Source organism: Canis lupus, chromosome 32, assembly GCF_003254725.2.
Source record: "Canis lupus dingo isolate Sandy chromosome 32, ASM325472v2, whole genome shotgun sequence".
NCBI classification, from domain to species: Eukaryota; Metazoa; Chordata; class Mammalia; order Carnivora; family Canidae; genus Canis; species Canis lupus.
The window spans coordinates 23,641,602-23,660,849 of NC_064274.1; the positions used below are offsets into that span (position 1 = coordinate 23,641,602).

General features: G+C 38.7%; 2 long non-coding RNA genes across 10 annotated transcripts in view; one reads left to right on the forward strand and one right to left on the reverse strand.

Moving 5' to 3' along the window:
* The window catches only part of LOC112644623 (uncharacterized), a 135,686-nt gene that overhangs the window by 47,887 nt on the left and 68,551 nt on the right, over nucleotides 1-19,248 (reverse strand). For 4 of the 8 annotated variants that reach the window (XR_007407763.1, XR_007407766.1, XR_004811322.2 and 1 more), the window contains 2 exons: nucleotides 4,096-4,177; nucleotides 3,002-3,119 (listed from right to left, as the gene is read on the reverse strand). This is a non-coding gene — a long non-coding RNA (uncharacterized LOC112644623). The remainder of the gene's footprint in view (nucleotides 1-3,001; nucleotides 3,120-4,095; nucleotides 4,178-19,248) is intronic. The other 4 variants (XR_007407764.1, XR_004811324.2, XR_007407767.1 and 1 more) reach the window with 1 other exon arrangement.
* LOC112644637 (uncharacterized) overlaps nucleotides 1-19,248 on the forward strand; it is an 88,966-nt gene that overhangs the window by 5,080 nt on the left and 64,638 nt on the right. For both annotated transcript variants that reach the window (XR_007407768.1, XR_003126599.3), the window contains exon 2: nucleotides 3,776-3,945. This is a non-coding gene — a long non-coding RNA (uncharacterized LOC112644637). The remainder of the gene's footprint in view (nucleotides 1-3,775; nucleotides 3,946-19,248) is intronic.

The window sequence follows — 19,248 nt, forward strand, 5'->3', positions numbered from 1 at the left end:
TTAAATCTACTGAGTTCCAGAAATATTCAAACTTTTCCACTGCAGAATCTTTCCTTTTCTATAATAGAAATAGCATATTTTTAAGGCCAGATGGGCAACTAAGAAGCATGCTAAGTGGCTGCCTAAGGTCATAATCAGAACAGGGACTCTCAAGTGCTGTCTCTTATGGAAATAGCACTAAATCAGGTTTCTTCCTATTAGCCAAGCATTTGAGTAAACCTAAGCACAGAGACCCACACTCACAGTCCTGTATTGAGCAGATGTACATCAGCAATTTTTCAGAGAATGGACTCTCAGGCCCCAAAACTTACCTTTATAGAATTGTTACAACAGTAAACATTTGCTTTGGGCACCAACTTGACACAATTCTCTTTGACAAGAGTTTCACTCCAGCAGTGAAGAGAACAGATAGGAATGATTCTTGTCTAATAGACTTATTGGTAGCTAATTTGGAATGATATGGATAAAAAACAGTAGTAGCTACAACTAATTTTTTGATATGCATCTCAAAACAGAATTACAAGCTGCTTTTTAGATTGAGTCTCAAAAACATTCTTTATTAGCTGCACTCTCTCTGAGTTGTAAGGACACTAATTATCTTAACGTTCACAGTACTTTTTTTTAACCCAAGAATATGCATTTCTGGAAAGCATCCTTACCCCCACAGAAGGGAGTGGTCAGGTTGTTTGGTCGTTGAGCCAAGGGCCTACACAAATAAGCACATCCAGATTTGATTCTGGGATAAAGTATGAAAGGCCTGGCTTTAGTGGACATGAGATTAAATTCTAGAGGAACTACACTGGAGAGGGGACATTTTCAAAGCAGTCATCCTAAATCACTTTTTAAATCTCTAGTCTTCAAACCACCTGTAATATGCATCTTTTTTTTTTTAAATCTAGAAAGATGTCATTTCAATGCTAAAAGCTGCTTTCCTGATGCCTCTCAGAGTGAAAATATTCTGTCCTGATGAACCCTGAGAGGAAGAAGTGAGCAAAACCCAGGAGTGACTTCAGGGCAATTTATATCTGCTTTGCCAATTGGTTTACCAATTCGCCACTTTCTAGAAGCAGATGAAATGCTGCAGGTGTCTGCAGGCTGAGCATCCCTCTCAGACATGCTGGCCCTATGGTGTACTTAGATTTAGAGCTGAGTCAGAGATCTCAGATGCTTCCTCCTGATGGGAATATATTAGAATTGAAATGTTGCTATTACCATCTTGGGAAGGAGAACCTGGCTTACAGGCAGAAAAGCCATCAATCTTCTTCCCACCCAGAGCCAGCATTCCCTCCCTCCTGTCCTCTCAAATAGGCTGGAGGTGGGGGGTGTACTTCCTAAAAACTGTTCTTGATCTTAGAGAAAAGGATGGACTTACTTGGTAAACAGTGTGTGACACACTTTGAGGAAAAGATTTAGGAAATATTCTAGCAAAAACTGTATCAGAAATAGCACATATTTTGCACAGCCTCAGCTGTGGGACGGGGATCAGTCACGACTCTCAGACAAATTTTCCTTAAGTCACACATCTTATGGAAATAGACAGCCCAAAAGAGCAGAGAAGTTTGGGTACGGATGCCAATTTCAGAGAAATAAATGGATGAGTTTTAATGAAATACTTGCTAAAACTCTCAGGCCTCAGTAGAAGAACTTGAAGGCTAAAACTAGCTAAAACGCATGACATGAAAAACGTAGAAGCAGTGTGGTAGGCAAAGAGGTGCTCTACTCAGGCTGCCCTGAGAAAGAGAACCTGCTGCAAGGAGCTGGGGAGCTGACAACTCCTGAACAGGCTGGACTCCTCTGCTGGACGGCTCTTGCCTTGGGCAGCCCATCAGCCTCACTGAGACTTTCTGGGAGTGGCACCAAAACCTTTGACTAGTCCAGCCTACTCATTCTTTCTTGCCCTCTCTTTCCACCTGTGTGGGGCATGCAGCACATTCTAAAGTCTCTCCCTACCTCTGTATCTCTCACAGCGCACCCCACCCCCTAGCCCCAGTAAATCTCTTGCACCTCTCATTCCCTCATGATATTAACCTTAAGAATAAAACTGTCGGTTATTTTATCAGCCAAAATAGGTTTATTTGAGAAGAGCAGAGACTTGCAGGACAAGCAAGCTAGGGCAAAACCATGGGCACCCCCCAGAGAACACAGGGACGGTTTACAGAGGAAAAGGGGATGCTGGGAGGAGTTGTTATAAACCAGAATGCCCAGTGGAGTAAACTGGAAGCTCAAAGTATAGCGACTTTTCATTGGCTGAGTTGTGACATTCTCTCACTGGCTGGGGTGTTGCTGAGGGAGGGAAAAAACCTTTCTTCCTCCTGCTGGGGTGGTCTTTCTCTGTTGGGGTCTGTAGTTGACATGAATGGTAGGGTGTGAGAGATCTCCCTGCTAGCCTCTCAGCTCTGTTTTAAAGAGGATTCCTTTTATTACTTGTCACAGTATCCATTGGCTAGACCTGAACTGATGCCAACAAGTATATAAATTAATACAGTTCTGGTTTATCATGCTGGAAGCCAAAAATGTAAATGAATGTTAACCATAGAGAGAACAAATCACCTCTTCTCCCCTCTACTGAAGCATATGCCATTTCCAAAGTCTAATTTCTTTTGTAAAGCATTGCTTTCTTTTCCATAACTATTTCAAACAGAACCTTGCCTTTTCCTGGTCTTCCTATAGTATCCAGTGCCCCATATTTCTCTCTAGCTCAAAGTGAAATATGCACTACTGATATTGATACAGAAGTTCTGTGGACAGGGGGCAAAAGGGTTCTTCTAATAGACTTTGGAGTTATCCAGGTATAGGTATTCGTTAAGAATTGCCATTCACACTAGATACTTATAATTCTAAACTGCCCTGCTTTCTGTTTTTCAGTATTTGGAAAGTGAAGTAAGTGTATATTTTGAAGTGAATTTAACCTAAATAACCTTGGTTTCAGAAGTATGTAATGCCCCAAAGCTTATAATTCATTTGATCACAACCGTTACACAAAGTCAGCATTAGGACTCACCCAGATTTGTACATTTGCTCTTGGAAAGAAGTCCTGGACATAGTTCCATATTTCTTTAGGAATGATTTTTCAAGTTTCCATTCACTCCAGGTTTGTCTACATCACCAACCTCCCTTTCCTGTGTGGGTCATGACTCTAAATTATCCACTGGCATCACTTTCATACAAATTCTTATTTTCTTTGTAAACAAAGAGAATGGAACCTGTAGGCTAATCAACCTCCCCATGATGCTATAGAAACTGAGAATGAATTTTTATTAGAGGGCAGAGGAGAGGAGAGGATACAGAAAACGAAAGTGCCTGCTCCGTCCCCTGAGTACCATCTGTGCTGCGGGACACAGGCAGTGCCCACCCAGAGAGCACTTCTGCCCACAGATGAGCCCCCATGCTGTACCGCTGACAGCTGTGTGAGGAAGAAATACTAAAATTGAGAAAAAGATGGAACTCGCTTTAAGACTGCAGATATTGGTCATTAGAAAATGCAGAATAAGCCCCAAAGGAACAGAAATATGAGGCTCATTTTAAGTTTTAAAATCAGCTACTAACTCCACTAGCAAAAATGAGAGAGTTTTTCTTTTTTAAAGCCTATAGAATCTCTAATTCCCAATCTGTTCAGAGACTTACCTCCCTTTACAAACTAACAAAAATAGATATGCAACCAACCTCTGAAACTCAGTGTAAGAAACAGAAATTACTGCTGTCGAGTTTCTTTGCAAAATCAACATCTTAAATTAGATATGAGGAAGTAAGTCACCTTCTCTATTCTTTACAAAAGGAGAAATGGCAAGATACTGTCTGGAGTTGACATGAGAAATCCCACCTTCCCTGACTTTAAAGCAGGAAGAGTATCACTAGCAGGTAAATGAAAAGCCTGAAGGAAATTGAAGAAGAAAAAGAAAGTGGGGGTCAGGAGAGGAAGAAAAGATAAAAGAATGTTAAACTAATGTAAGTAAAATTCATACTTGTTTTCTACTGCTAAAATGACATAAATCATATCTAGTCCATGTTGAGTAACTACATTATTTATTAAATGATTTTGCCATTCTAACGATCTGTAACAAATTCATCTGTGACTTTAAATTTTAAACTACCTACCCTTGTTTTGATCATTATGTCATCTAGTTTTTATTTCTTCAGAAGATTGCCGAAATGTATCCCAGAAAGGCATTTTCTTCATCTTGGAAAGGAAAAAAAAAAAAAGATTTAGAAATAAAGTCAGCATCTAAGTCCTTATTCTGAGTCAACAGCAGATCTGCAACCAGGACTCAGAACTACCTCTTGTTAGACTCCGACAGAGCTAGAGGATGACTGAATAGAGAGAAAACATCAGTGACAATCATCAGCAACTTCATTAATAGAGCAATTTTGCCCTACGTATTGTCTCAGTCTCTCGTACAAAATTGTCTCCGTAGCTGTCCCTCCTGTTCATTCGCTCTATTTGGACACCCAGCAGTGGATACAGTCAACTTCCAGCTAAGATCTCTGTTACCTAAAATAGTACAGAGATGAATATGGATGCAAAGCTAAAAGAGCTATAGGAATTATCATTGCCATTGTTTGTCTTTTCTAAATATCGATATATCAGAACTAAAAACTATCCTCTTCACTCAACTTCTCAACCTGATTCTATGCTAGTTGATAATAAAGTGATCTGCTTTCTGGAAAAATAATACATGATAAGATGGTGAGCTATCATTTTCCATTTGGGAAAATTAAAGGCATTATTTAGTGAGTCATGTGGCATCTTCCCCTTGCTTCATTAAGCCCTAACTCTTCCTATTACCTATGACCTAGACAAATTCTCCTTCTATTTAAGTTTATGATTACATCCTTAATAAGATCTGAATTATTCTAGAACCACAAGTCATTATAAGGCATTCAGAAATAAATTTTGAGTACCAGTAATGCCAAATATACAGGCTATATCATCAGATGACTGGAAGAACACATTTATGTTAACTGGATTGCAGATCTTGCACCCTTTCCTATTATTCCATCAACCCAGGAGTAAAAGTTGATTTATCAAAGTAACTGTTAATCATTTGAATTATCTGAACAATTATTAACTAATAATAATCTGAATTATTTGATAATGATTAATAACATTACTAGTAGTTATAATTTATCATCATAAATTCTCCATATTCCAAAAGGAAGAGGTTCCAGCAGAGAAATGTCAAGTGAGGATGAGAATGATACAGAAACCATACACCTTGAGAAACAATCCACAAGATATGAGACATTTGATGCATGAAAAGAACCTAAATACAGGGGAAATCTTAAAGATAAGCCATGTCTACTTGACATTTCTGTCTAACTCTTGTTGCATAGCTAATCTTCAATGCTGATCACTTGTTTTAAAGTCAAGGGGTTCAAGTATATTTTTCCAAGATCTGCTGATCTAGAACCAATTTGTGCTTTCTACCTCTTGTTTTAAGGAGTCTCTCGATTGAAAAGTTAAAAAGTCTTTGTCCCTGATTTTAATAGAGCTTAAATTTTTCATATGAGAATAGAATGTACTTTTTCCTCCTCCTCCTATGTCTTCATAATTGGTGACCTGAAAACAAAGTAGAAATTATAACACATTCATAGGTTGAGTTGATATATTGAGTCCAGAATCCTTGCTATAAACGCAAAGTGATAAATTACAAAAAATAATATTAGCAGATTTGTTAAACAGATACCTGATGGAAGTCAACTTTAAGTTATTCTACTCATTAGTTCAATTGGAATTCACTACTAGTCTAATACCCCACATCCATGAATAAAATATGCTACTTAGGGTAATGCAAATATAATGCATTTCCTGATGCAAATGTAAAAGATGCCTATACTTTTATTTTGCCTACTTATTCACTTAGTCAATATGTATTTATTGAGAAGTTACTATGTGCCAGGCACTATTCTAGAATTTAGTATACATTGGTAGACCAAATTGACAAATACCTTGCCCTTATAGACCTTTACATTCTCCTAGGGGGAGATAGACAATTAAAAAATACATAAATAACAACTTTATGCCAAGTGGATATAAGAGCTATACAGAAACCAAACTAGAAGAAGGAGATAAAAATGACAGAGCTGACATTTTATATATTGTGGTCAGGGGAGGAACGATGATTGAAAAAATGAATAGGATGAAAGACGAAGTCCTCCACTGATATATGGGGGAAGAGCTTTCCAGGCCCAGAAAGTAGCAAGTCCAAAGGTCCAGGCATGGGACTATGCTTGAGATGTTTGATAAAAATCAAGTGTGGGTGGGGGGGTCCCTGGGTGGCGCAGCAGTTTAGCGCCTGCCTTTGGCCCAGGGCGCGATCCTGGAGACCCGGGATCAAATCCCACGTCGGGCTCCCAGTGCATGGATTCTCTGCCTATGTCTCTGCCTCTCTTTCTCTCTCTCTCTGTGTGTGTGTGTGTGTGTGTGTGTGACTATCATAAATAAATAAAAATTTAAAAAAAATCAAGTGTGTTTGAAATGGAGTGCATGCGGGGAAGAGTGTAGAATGTTGTCAGAAAAACATCCAAGGGACAAATCACCTAGGGCCTTAAAAGTCACAATATGGGGAATAAAAGAATAATGAAGGCTACATGTTTAAGAAGAAAGCCACACAAATCAAATTTCCATGAGGACCTTTAGCTGCTATGGTGATTGATGGTCCCCGCACTGCAATGGCTCTTAACATTCTGTAATGAGCTGTAGCAGGAAAGACAGGGGAAGAGAAAGGAAAAGTCAGGAGAAGTAACATGTTTGGACTCATGGTATAATCCAATTTCCTCACTGCTGTGAAAAGTAACTCACCTCATTATTAGGAAAAGTGTTTACCTCATTATTAGGAGACGCTGACAAATCTCCCCTACAAGCTCAAATCTTGTGTTACTGAGAATCCAGTCCTCTAGGGCTTTTTCTACTAAGCTATCAACCTGGTCCTCTCTCTCAATGGAGTTTTACAATCCAGTCAGCACAGATTGAAATCACCAGCTTTGTATTCCTAATCGGTGTCTCATTTCTACACATTACAGATGACCATATCATAATGGTGCTGGAATTATACCACTGGTTAAAGAAAAAAAAATTCGTTGACATCCCCTTCTTACCTGATGAATGAGGACGATGATTTAGAATTTGGTCTGAATGAGGGAGAAGAAAATGTCGTTCCTTACTCTACAATACTCCCAGGCTCTGGTCATTTTTTTCTGTGGGTGACCAGTGCTTCTTAATCTAATTTGAATCACACAATCATTCTCCTCATAAATCTATTGTGGAAAGCTTCAGTGACAATATTAAATGCACATGAACTCCAGCAACACGCTTCACCAGTGACTGAGGAATCTCATTTGCAAAGTACTTAAAATATGGACTTTTGCTCATGGAAAATAAGAATTTGTTCAGTACATCATCTATTCCATACATTAAAATGAAAAGAGATGCCTAAGACCACTAATTTGCCCATCTGATTCAGAATGCCAGCACATCAGCTGAAACCAACTGTCATCTGCCAACGAAGGGTGTTTACCAATTATCAATCATAAACATCTAATCACTTTAATAATGTGCTTTCTTTGGACAGTACTCACCCTAAACCAAGTTCCAAATGCACAAACAATTGCAAGAGCTAATGACAGCTACTGTGCCTTGAATATGAGAAGTCAGGAGGTATTGACATCAGGCCACGTTCAGGCCTACACACATTCTCAAGGTAGCAATGTCAACATTCCAGACACCTCAGGAGGTATCCATCCTGGCCACACCTTTCTCCTCTGAAAGTTTTTCTTCCATAGGCAGTGACTGCTAAAGTTAGTCACATGTGCATGGCATGACCTTGCTCCATCCCTGGCTATAATTTTTTGGACCAAAGTATCACCTGACCCAGAAGAGACCATTTATTGACTGGGCAAAAGCCTGGCGGATTCTTTTCAGATGGTTGAACTGAGACACAGGCAGAGCTGAGAGGTGGGCCTGGCACTAAAATGAAAGTCCGAGAATCTCCCAGAACTGCACTGAATTCTTCTGTGGCCTTATGCTTTAATATTTCTTTGTCTTCCATAAGCTGCTATAGAATTCTTGTTTTCATTTAATTTGTGTTTATTTAAGTAATTCTGACAGGAATTCTTATGACAGGAAGCAACAAAGCTTTGACAGTTACTGTCACCATGGAAAAGCCATGAAAATCCTTACTCTGGTAGTATAACTTATTGGCTCAACAGTGTAAATCTACCACCCACTGTGTACTTCCATGCACTGGAGATACACTACAAGCTTTCTTGAGCTTATGTTCTAGAATACTTGCACAACTCTTTTCCTGACAAGCTCAATATTTACAAAACATTGTGACCTGTTTCTAAGTCTCAATTTCCTCATCCACACAAAGGAAGCTCTTAAGGACAATGTCAATGTACTCTGGAAGGCTGAAATAAATTAACCTCTGCAAAGCACTTAGTATGTGCCTGACACAAATTAAGTAAGGAGAAATTTGTAGCTAATATGAAAATAGTAAATTATTCTTTAAGTAAAGGGAAGCATGCTAGATGCCATTCATGTAATTTATCCATAGTTTATGAGAGAGAGAGTACAACTCTTCTTGAACACCTTCTCCCAAGGTTGAAACATTCTAGACCATGAGGCAAGCCTCAAGGGGAGTCTTCACGGGATGGCTGATTTTCAAGTGTCACTTCCCTCATTGGCTGAGTTTCCTCAGTGAACAGGGTCTTTGGGCTGTTGGTTTCCATATGAGTGGGTCATCTGGGCAGGGGAATTGACCAGATGGTCTGTTATCCTACAAAGTAGCACAAAGTTTCTCAACCTCAGCAGAGGTTGACATTTTGAGCTTGGTCATTCTTTGTGGTGGGGGGTGTCCTGTGCATTTCTGGATAGCTGGCATCGTCCCTAGTTGGCCTCTATGTACTAGGTGTCAGTAACACATCCCTACCATGTTCTGATAACCAAAAATATTTCTGGACATTGCTAAATTTCTCCTTAAGGAGTAAAATCACCCATGGATGAGAAGATCTAGGCAGCAATATCATCTGACTGAATGATCATCTCAGTAGCCAGTTCTGCTGGAATCTAAACATCATGAATTCAGAGTTGAGAAATGCAACTTCTTTCAGGGCCGGGGGTGGGGTAGAGGAGAGGGTGGTTCATTTACATGGCTGATCCCAAAAGCAATGAAAAATCAGACCCTAAGGTACCACAAGTTTTAACAGACCTGTGCCTACAGACAGCTGTCAAGACTAAAGAGAAGGGCTCAAAGTGAATGGATTTCCAAACATACTCATGAAAATTGCTCATACCTGCACTGAGGAAACCTTTCAGCTGTTGCCATAGCTCTGAGGGTATTTTTCCAAGGGGACAAATCTTGTTGCTTTTTTTTTTTTTATTCACACATTGTTTTTCCCAAAATACTTTTAGCACCCTATGGAGAATATCAAACTCATCAAGGTCCCTGAAAAATCCCATTGGAGAATGGAAGAAATCATTTGCTTTACCTGCAAAGGCTTATGGTGGCCTGTATGGTTGACTGCAGGGTAGACTCAGAGGTTTAGAGACTTGTGCTGACAGCAGCTGACTTTGTACCTCAGAGCTGATGTCATTGACCTGTTACACTCAAGCTTCTCTTGGCATGCCCCTAGAACTCTGCTAGCAGAATGTATAGATTTAAATGTATTAGAAAAAACTAATCACAGAACTAAACTAAAGAGTCCAGGAGATCCCCGGGTGGCTCAGTGGTTTAGTGCCTGCCTTTGGCCCAGGGCATGATCCTGGAGTCTCAGGATCGAGTTCCACATCAGGTTCCTTGGAGGGAGCCTGCTTCCCCCTCTGCCTGTGTCTCTGCCTGTGTGTGTGTGTGTGTCTCATGAATAAATAAATAAAATCTTTTAAAAAAAATATAAATAAATAAATAAAGAGTCCATAAAGGGCTCTCTGGTTTAAACTGGGACATCAGAGTTGTTCCAGGAGTGGCAAGTCCCCCTTCACACCTGTCAGGAGAAGTGAATTACCTCTTCTAGAAAGGCATCTATCTGAGTGTGACTGTGAAGCTTTAAATAGTCTCCACCCCCAGGCCTCCGAGTCTACAGTGGAGTTTAACATATTCCAGCCATGTCACAAACACTTTAAGGTCCCTTCTGAATAAGAGCTTTCCAGCTAAGTTTCTGGGGCTGCCTGCCAGAGTCAATCTCAGCTAACATCCTCAGGACTCACTTGGATCTCTTAATAATGCAGCCTCCATGGGAAGAGAATGTATGGTGTGCTGCCAGGAAGTTAAGGAGAGGAACTGTTCTCTTGCCCATCTCTGACATACCTATCCAGGCAAGCGGCCAAAGCTTTCTTAAATTCAATTCAATAATCTAGAGTTATTCCTTAGATTTCTTTATAGCTCAGCAGCTTGACGTATTCCTTCCCACTCACAGATTAATACCTATTTTCTATTAAAACAAAGGGAAAATATATCTTTTGATCTTTGTGTGAATTCTGAGCTAACTCAGAATTTTTCCTATCTAGCATAGGATGGCAGGACAAGTTGTTTTCCATTTCATTATTCTTCCCAGCTCCCACAGAGCTGAATTTGGTTTGGAGTCTCTTTTTTTATATGAATGGGGGGCATAGTTGTAAGGAGAAACCTTATTTGTTATAGTAAGAGAAGGGGGGAAAGCATAAAGGAATAAAGGGAGAACAAAACTGTAAAAGAAGCACTTGTTGCTATTCTAATATATCTAATCCTATGAATAGCCAACTACTTCCTTCCACTCAATTTGACATTAAACATTTTTTTTATAGTAAGGAGAAACCTTATTTGTTATAGTAAGAGAAGGGGGGAAAGCATAAAGGAATAAGGGAGAACAAAACTGTAAAAGAAGCACCTTGTTGCTATTCTAATATATCTAATCCTATGAATAGCCAACTACTTCCTTCCACTCAATTTGACATTAAACATTTTTTTTTACTATATAAAAAGGTCTGCTTTCCTCCAAAATTCCTAGATAAAGTACCTAGACAAAAACTACAATATTGACTTATTTTTTAAAGTAATTGGCTGATTAATTTCCTCAAGTTTTCTATCTTCCTTTATTGGGTAGCACTATACTAGGGGGAAGAGGATTTAAGGAAAACTAGAGCCAAGGCTATCCTAGTTTCTAAATCCATCTTCAGGATTGCTGGAGACCATATCAAAACAATACCACTATGTTTTCATCTTGGGCTACCCTCCCAGGCCACACTCACAGACAACGGCTCTATCATCAAAAATTGAGGACATGACTTAACTATTCCTCTCATGTTTCAGTTGTTGAGAGCATGCAATGAATGAAATCAAGATTAGAAGTAAAGTTCAATCCATACTGAGATCAGGTGTCCCCATTCTGTACTACAATTGTAGGTCCCTAACTCAAAAGGCAAAATGAGGGCCAGATGAGAGGATCTGGGTGGATGCACAGAAGTCATCCACTCTTGGTGGAAAAGCAACTTCATGGCATGCCCAAAGACTTGGGCCAGCAGATGCAGCTCCGAGCAAAGAGGAAAGTGTGTTATGACAACCGCAGAATGACTTAGTCCCTGAGAAGAATACAATCCACAGAACACAATAATCACACAATTGCATTGTGAGGTTAACTACACACATTTTTAGTTCTGTTTTTATAAGTGACCATATGAAACACTGCCTGCCATAAAGTGTGTGCTAAATCATAGGCAAAGTAATGCCAACTAAATCCCAAGTTCAACTTTCTTCTACAGTGCCAAAAGGAATCTTGTGATTCCATACCCCAGATCTCACTAGCTGTGCCAACGACAAAAAACAAATATGATATAATAATTTGTTCTGCTATTGCAACCACAATTGTAACTCTTTTTTATATATAATATGCTTACAAAACATGTGAGATATGAGAGTAAGAACAGAGCAACACACTATTCTATTCCTTTCAAGTGTAGCACTATATTGGGGGTATATCTAAAACATGGCTTTTAGATTCAAAGGAATAAATGATTCACTTATCATGGTTTTCTCATCATCTCCAAAATAAAAGCTCCTATAAATGACTTTCCAATAACTCCTCGAATCATATTTTTTACTTAGCTTTAGAAGAGGAAATAAATTAAGACTTTGAATAAAAAGATTATTTTCCTTTTCAGAGTCTCACTCAACTCGTAGAAGCAAAATGTTCACCACGACTTGACAGCCACTCTCTCCAAATCAGAGTCTACTGAACCTGACAATGCTATTAAGCTCTGGCTTCTTTTTTCTTTTCTCATGATAAGTGTCTTTAGGCCTTGAAGCCTGGACAACTGTCATCTCTTCTACATTGAAACACTTGGATCAACTATTCCATTTTGAAGGCTGATATAATTCAGTTTGGAAAGAAAATGGCTGTTTTACTTATACTGTCCAAATAATCACTTTCTTCTATAACCTGCAAGAATTCTTCTCTATTCATTTTATTCTTTTGAATTCTCATTCATGCAACATTGAGCAAATATTTTCTGAGCCCCTAGGAGTCTGTCACTATGCTGTATGACAGAGGTACTGTGTGTGTAAGACTGAATCCCTTCCTCCCAATAGGTATCTAGGAAGACAAATAAACAGAGAGGGAGTATGACTCATTTCATTCTATAACTCAGGTGATGCTGACCAGCATGTTCTGTGAAGTAATTATTCTTAATCCAATTTCTGTCTTCTTGATCATTAGCCCTATCCAATAGAAATTTCTGCCATGATGGAAATGTTCTATAGTGTCACAGTCCAATACAGTATCCAGTAGCCACATGTGTCTACTAAGCACTTGAAATATGGTTTGAGTGATAGAAAAATTAATTTTTAACTTAATTTCACTTTAACAGATTTAAATTTTAATTTTTTAAAATATTTTTTATGTATTTATTCATGAGAGATACAGAGAGGCAAAGACACAGGCAGAGGGAGGAGCAGGTTTCCTGCAGGGAACCCAGTGTGGGACTCGATCCCAGAACCCCAGGACCAGGACTTAAGCCAAAGGCAGAGGCTCAACCAGTGATCCACCCAGGTGTCCAAATTTTAATTTAAATAGCCTCCTGTGACAAGCGGCCACCACATTAGATGGTGCATGAATTGGCAGACATCCTTGGTGCTATAAAGCATATTATCTGATTTAGCTATAAATTAGCCTTGAAGTGTAGAAATCCCAGAGAACCAATCATTACAAGCACCATGTAATACCAGGGGAGAAATTGCATCAGATGGTTCAACCGGATCAAAGACAGCCTTCTATCTGAATTGAATCTATAGATGTCTTTTGGTAGCAATCCATCAATCCATCAGTGGGTTACATAGTATTGAAGGCATAATTCTTCTTAGATTTAGCTATGTCAAGGAAAAAGAACCTGAACCATACAAAAGCCAATAGTCTTTATGCTTGCACATAATTCCTGCTGTTCCACTTTCAATACAATAGTAAATTAACATATCTGTATTCACTCAAAGTTATTGAGGAAAGAAATGTTTTATTTAGAAAGCTGCTGAATGTTAAATGTGTGCTAAAAATAGAAACATGAGATTTCAGCCTAGGAGTTCAACATGTAAACTACTCATAACCAAGGCACTGACTGACAGGGTACCTTGAGAAAAAGACCAAAGGGATTTCAATAAAGGCAGTGAATCAGCACAGGAAAGATGGGTGAAGATGCATTATCTTGTGGGTAAGGTGAGGAACTGGCAGGGATGTGAGTGGCGTGTGGCCATTTAAGGATGGTCTCAATTTGAATCCTAGCTTGACATTCATAGTTGGGTGCCCTTGAGAAATTTCCTTAGTTTGCTCATCTGTAAAGTGAAGATAATAGTACCTACTTTGCAGATTACTGAGAGGACCATAAATAATGTGCTCCAAATTCTTGCATCTCTTGGGGCAACTGGATGGCTCAGTGGTTGAGCATCTGCCTTTGGCTCAGGTAGTGATCTCAGGGTCCTGGGATAGAGTCCCGCCTGGGGCTCCTTGCTGGGAGCCTGTTTCTCCTTCTGGCTGTGTCTCTGCCTCTCTCTCTTTCTCGGTGTCTCATGAATAAATAAAATCTTTAAAAAACAAAACAAATTGGGCAGCCCTGGTGGCTCAGCCCCGGTGGCTCAGCCGCCTTCGGCCCAGGGTGTGATCCTAGAGACCCGGGATCGAGTCCCGCATCGGGCTCCCTGCATGGAGCCTGCTTCTCCCTCTGCCTGTGGCTCTGCCTCTCTCTCTCTTTCTCTCTCTCTCTCTCTCTCTCTCATGAATAAATAAATAAAATCTTTAAAAAAAATCTTGCATCTCAATAAACAGTATTTAATGTTATTATGACAGACATAACTAAGAATTATAGTTTCAGCAGCCAATACCATTTGAATCTCATGAGGTCAATTTTAAGTTTAGGAATCAAGAGGCTCCTTTTTTTTTTTTTTTTTAAGAGCCTCTTTCTAACAAGTGAACACCTACAAATGAAATCCTTCATCCACAAGTTTTATTTATTGTCATCAAAATTCTCTTCTCTGCATTAATACTTTCCCAAACTCAGTACAGAATTATAAGAAATTAGAGACAGAAATGGGAAAAGTGACTGGTTAATCAAAGAACTGAAACTACTTTTTTTTTAATCCAAATCACATGCATTTTTTTGGAGAGTATCATCTGATCTCAGAGAAATTATCTAGGAAGAAAATGATTCTAGAAGCAACACTTAATCTCTTCCCACCATGTTTACCCTTTTGAGTCTGACATGAGCTTGTTATCAGAGCCAGACATCAAGGAGCAGCATTGGAAAAACTGTTAATTGGACATGTGGATGACAAATGCATCCTCCTATTGACAAAGGCAGAGAGGCTTATAACCCTGCCCACAGTTCTTCGTTAGCAATCTTCCTTCTTTCAAAAGTGGATCTTACATTTGTTTTACTAATAGAAATTATTTCTGCAGGAACCAGGGGATGACAGTTTGTGGGGAAAGAATAATGAGCACACAGAGCGTCTAAACCACTTCATCTGCACGCCACGCCCCAGACATTGCAGTTATCTTCACAACTGTATTACATTATTACATTATTCTCAAAGCAGTTTGCATTATACCCTCTCTCACTGCCACCCTCCCAGGTCTCTCTCTCTACAAACACTAATAAATATAATCATGTAACTTTTTAAACATGTAGGTAAATCGATTCCTCCTTGAATAAAAAAACAAAATTACTAAACCAAAGCATACATGTTTAGAGTGCTGATCAATTAAATAAAAATAATTTGTCACAAAATATATACAACTAGACATACAGGGTAACAAAGTGAGACAAGAAAGACCTTGAGTTAAAAAACTGGAATTAGACCCTACGTTGGCTTCATCATCTGTTGACTAAGTGATCTTGGGCAAGTCATGTAAGTACCTTAAGTTTCAATTCCTTCGTCTCCAAAAAAATCAAAACAACAACAAAAAACCGCAGTAGTATCTATTTAACAAAACTGTTGGGTTTTTAAAAAATATTTTATTTATTTATTTGAGAAAGAAAAAGAGAGAGCACAAGCAGGGGTAGGGGCAGAGGAAGAAGCAGACTCCCTGCTGAGCAGGGAGCCCAATGCCAGGCTGGATCCCAGGACCCCAGGATCATGACCTGAGCTGAAGACACTTAAAGAACTGAGCCACCCAGGCGCCCCTCATAAAAATGTTATAATGGTTAAAATATAATGCATATAAAACTCTTTGTGCAGAGGATGCTGCCTGTGTTCTCCTCTAGGATTTTGATGGTTTCCTGTCTCACATTTAGGTCTTTCATCCATTTTGAATTTATTTTTGTGTGTGGTGTAAGAAAGTGGTCCGGTTTCATTCTTCTGCATGTTGCTGAGCACTTGTGATGAGCACTGGGTATTATATGTAAGTGATGAATCGCTGAATTCTATCCTTGAAACTAATATGACACTATATATTAACTAACTAGAATTTAAATAAAAGCTTGAAAGGTGAGAAGAAAAAAAACTCTTTTTGCAGAGTCTAACATAATAAGAATCAATAAATGGTTAGCTATCATTGTTAACTATATGTAATCATTGTTTCCTGCATGGTAACTAGGCTGATATGAAAAACCATTCATGTAGGTCAGTATAGCTGGTATTATGCTTATGCAGCCAAGCTGCATCTTGTATTATTTTCCCAATATCTAAAATAAAGTATGCTGAGGAAAATCAATAATAAAAAAAAAAGAAATCCATATCCAAACACATTATTATAAATTACCAGAGTATCAAAAACAAAGTGAAAATTCTATTAGCTATGTACTAGAGAGAAAGAACAGACAACCTAAAAATGAACAATAGTAAATTGATATCACATGTCAGGGACACTGAATGCAAGACAATGAAGTAATATTTTCACACTATGAGAGGACTGGATATTTGAACTTAGAATATGTTCTGCTAAAATATTAATTTTTAAATGGGTGACTAAAGATATATTGAGACATGAAAGGGTTCAGAAAATTTACTGTACCAGAACTTGCTTTTAAAATGCTCTTGAAGGAGGTACTCATGAAAAGAGAGAAATCAACATAAAAATACTTTCATAAAACACGAGGACAAGAAAACAAAGTAATACATTTTGGGGATATGATGTAAATCATCAATTACCAAACAGGAAGCAGAAAACCAAAAGAAATAAAAAGGGAAGAGGAAGTAGCCATAAAACCAAGAAAATCAAAGTCTAAATGATAACATCATCCAAAAAAAGTGTACCTGAGGATGGGAACAAAACAAAGGCAGTAAGGACATGAAAGGATATGTCTTCCTTGGGGAAAAAATAGGCTTGTATACTGCCCGTAATAGTTTAGCAAAAACCAATCAAAAAATAAGCATAGAATATACAACTTTCAACTTGTAAAAGAAAAATTGACTTATTTAAAAAAATGTCAAGAAAAATGATAAATATACAATTATCAACCAATATATCAGAAACAAGAGCTAATACAAAATTAAAAGAATATAAGTGAACTAAATTCACAAGGTAAAATAGTGACACTCAAATGAGGCTAAAAAAGTAAGAAGCAGCAATATATTATCTATAAGACATAAATTTAAAAGTAAAATAATATAGAAAGGTTTAAAATGAAGGGATTAATGAAGATATTTCAGGCAAATTTGAAATAAAAGACAGCCGTAGTAGCAATATTAAAACAAAAGGCATGAACAGCTTAAGGCAACGCAAGGATTGTAATATCCTTGAAGTAGGAGGAAGTTTAAAATTGTATATATATTATATAATAGACACTTATAGTTTATTGTTATGTATTATATAGTTATAATTCTATATAATATTATACCTATAACATTTTTATAATAGTCATAGACATATGTATGTGTGTGTGAAACAGACAAGCAAGAGCAGATAGAATTATGGGGAGAAATAGACTATCACTCAAGTCTATTTGCTTTTCTATAGATTTTATTTATTTATCTGAGAGAGTGAGCAAGCACACAAGGCAGGCAAGAGGCGAGGAAGAGGGGAGAAGCAGACTCCCTGCTGAGCAGGGAGTCTGATGCAGGACTCAATCCCGGGATCCTGGGACCATGACCTGAGCAGAAGGCAGATGCTTAACCGACTAAACCACCCAGGTGTCCCCATTCCCTTTCTTTCTGTCTAACATAATTTATTCCCTCTCTACTGCATCATTCCCATTAACATACAAAATCTCTTGATGCCACTTTCCTCTTTAGCTTCTCTCTGCTCCCATTTGCAGCAAAATTCCTTAGAAGTGTGGTCTACACTCCCTACCTCCCTTCCCCTCCCCCCCCCCCCCCCCGCCCTTCTTTCCATCACTCTTGAGCCTTCTCCAGTCAGGTTTCCTCTCATCACTCATCCAAACTATTCTTTTCAAGGCCCCCCATTACTTTCACAGAGCTATGTCAGGTGATCCAAATAGGATACATCCTCGTATTTGACCAAAGTTGATTATTCTTTCTTTCTTGAAACAATTATGTCACTTGGCTTCCAGGACACAACTCTTTCTCCTAGCTTTTTTTCCCACTGCCCTGACTGGGCTTTTCTCAGTACCCTTTTCTGGTTCCTCTTCTTCCCTCTATCATCTAAACATTGGAAAACCTAGTGCCCATTGTCTGGGCTTTCTTATCTATTCTAGTTCCTGAGGTGATCTCGTCTAGTCCCATGACCATATATACCACTATTTGCTAAGAAATTCAAATTCCTGTTTCTATCTCTGACCTCTCCCTAGAGCTCCAAACTTATGTACCTGACTGCCTCTATGACATCTCTACTTGCATATCTACAAGGCACCTCATTGATAAGGCCCAAATTAAATTCTTTACCTACAGCTTCAAAACCTGCTCCTCCACGAGCCTTTCCTTTCCCAGTCAATGTCAACTACTGTCTCATTCCACTAGCTCAGGCCAAAACTCTCACTGCGTACTTTTCTCTTTCTCTCACAATACATGTTCCATAGACCTGCAAAGTCCATTTGCTTTACCTTCACAATAGATCCAATTCTGCTCACCCCACTCTCATCTAAGCAACAATCACATCATCTCTCACCTACAGTATTGTAACAGCACCCTTACTTGCTCCGCAAAATCTACTCTTACCACAATGCCCATAGCAATCCTTTTTAAATCTTAGATCATATTACTCTTCCCCTCAAAAATTTCCAGTCATTTCCTATATTTCTCAAAGTAAACTTCCAAGCCCTTATGATGTTCTCTGTGATTCAGATATCTATGCTCTGATAGTGACTATCAGCACACTGGCTTTCTGCTGTTCTGAATTCATTCTTTCTGGCTCAGGGCCTTTGCATTTGCTGTTCCCTCTGCTTGGAATGACTTTCCACTAGATTTCCATATCTGGTCTTTGCTCAAATGTCATCCTCCCAGGGAGCCATTTGCTACAGGCGATTCTTACAGATCAGTTTATTAGAGAAAACAGTACGCTCACCCCAGTAAATATCTTGCTCATCAAATAACAGTTTCCTCATCAATATTCACTTTAAGATCTTTGCCTCACTGTGCTCATCAAACCTAAATTTTATACGAACTTATCCACTCTCAGTTTCTCTCTTTGCAAGACCCATCTTAAACCACTTCAGTCCAAACCCCCAAGCCATGTAAATATCCTACCTCTGACTTGTCTTCCGAAACACCAGGACTCTGTCAAAATGGCACTTTTCCCCCCGTACTGCAGTGAGTTCAGATAAACTTAGTTTTGTGTGTGTGTGTGTGTGTGTGTGTGTGTGTGTGTGTGTGTGTTTTAATGACAGGTTGTCTGGTGATA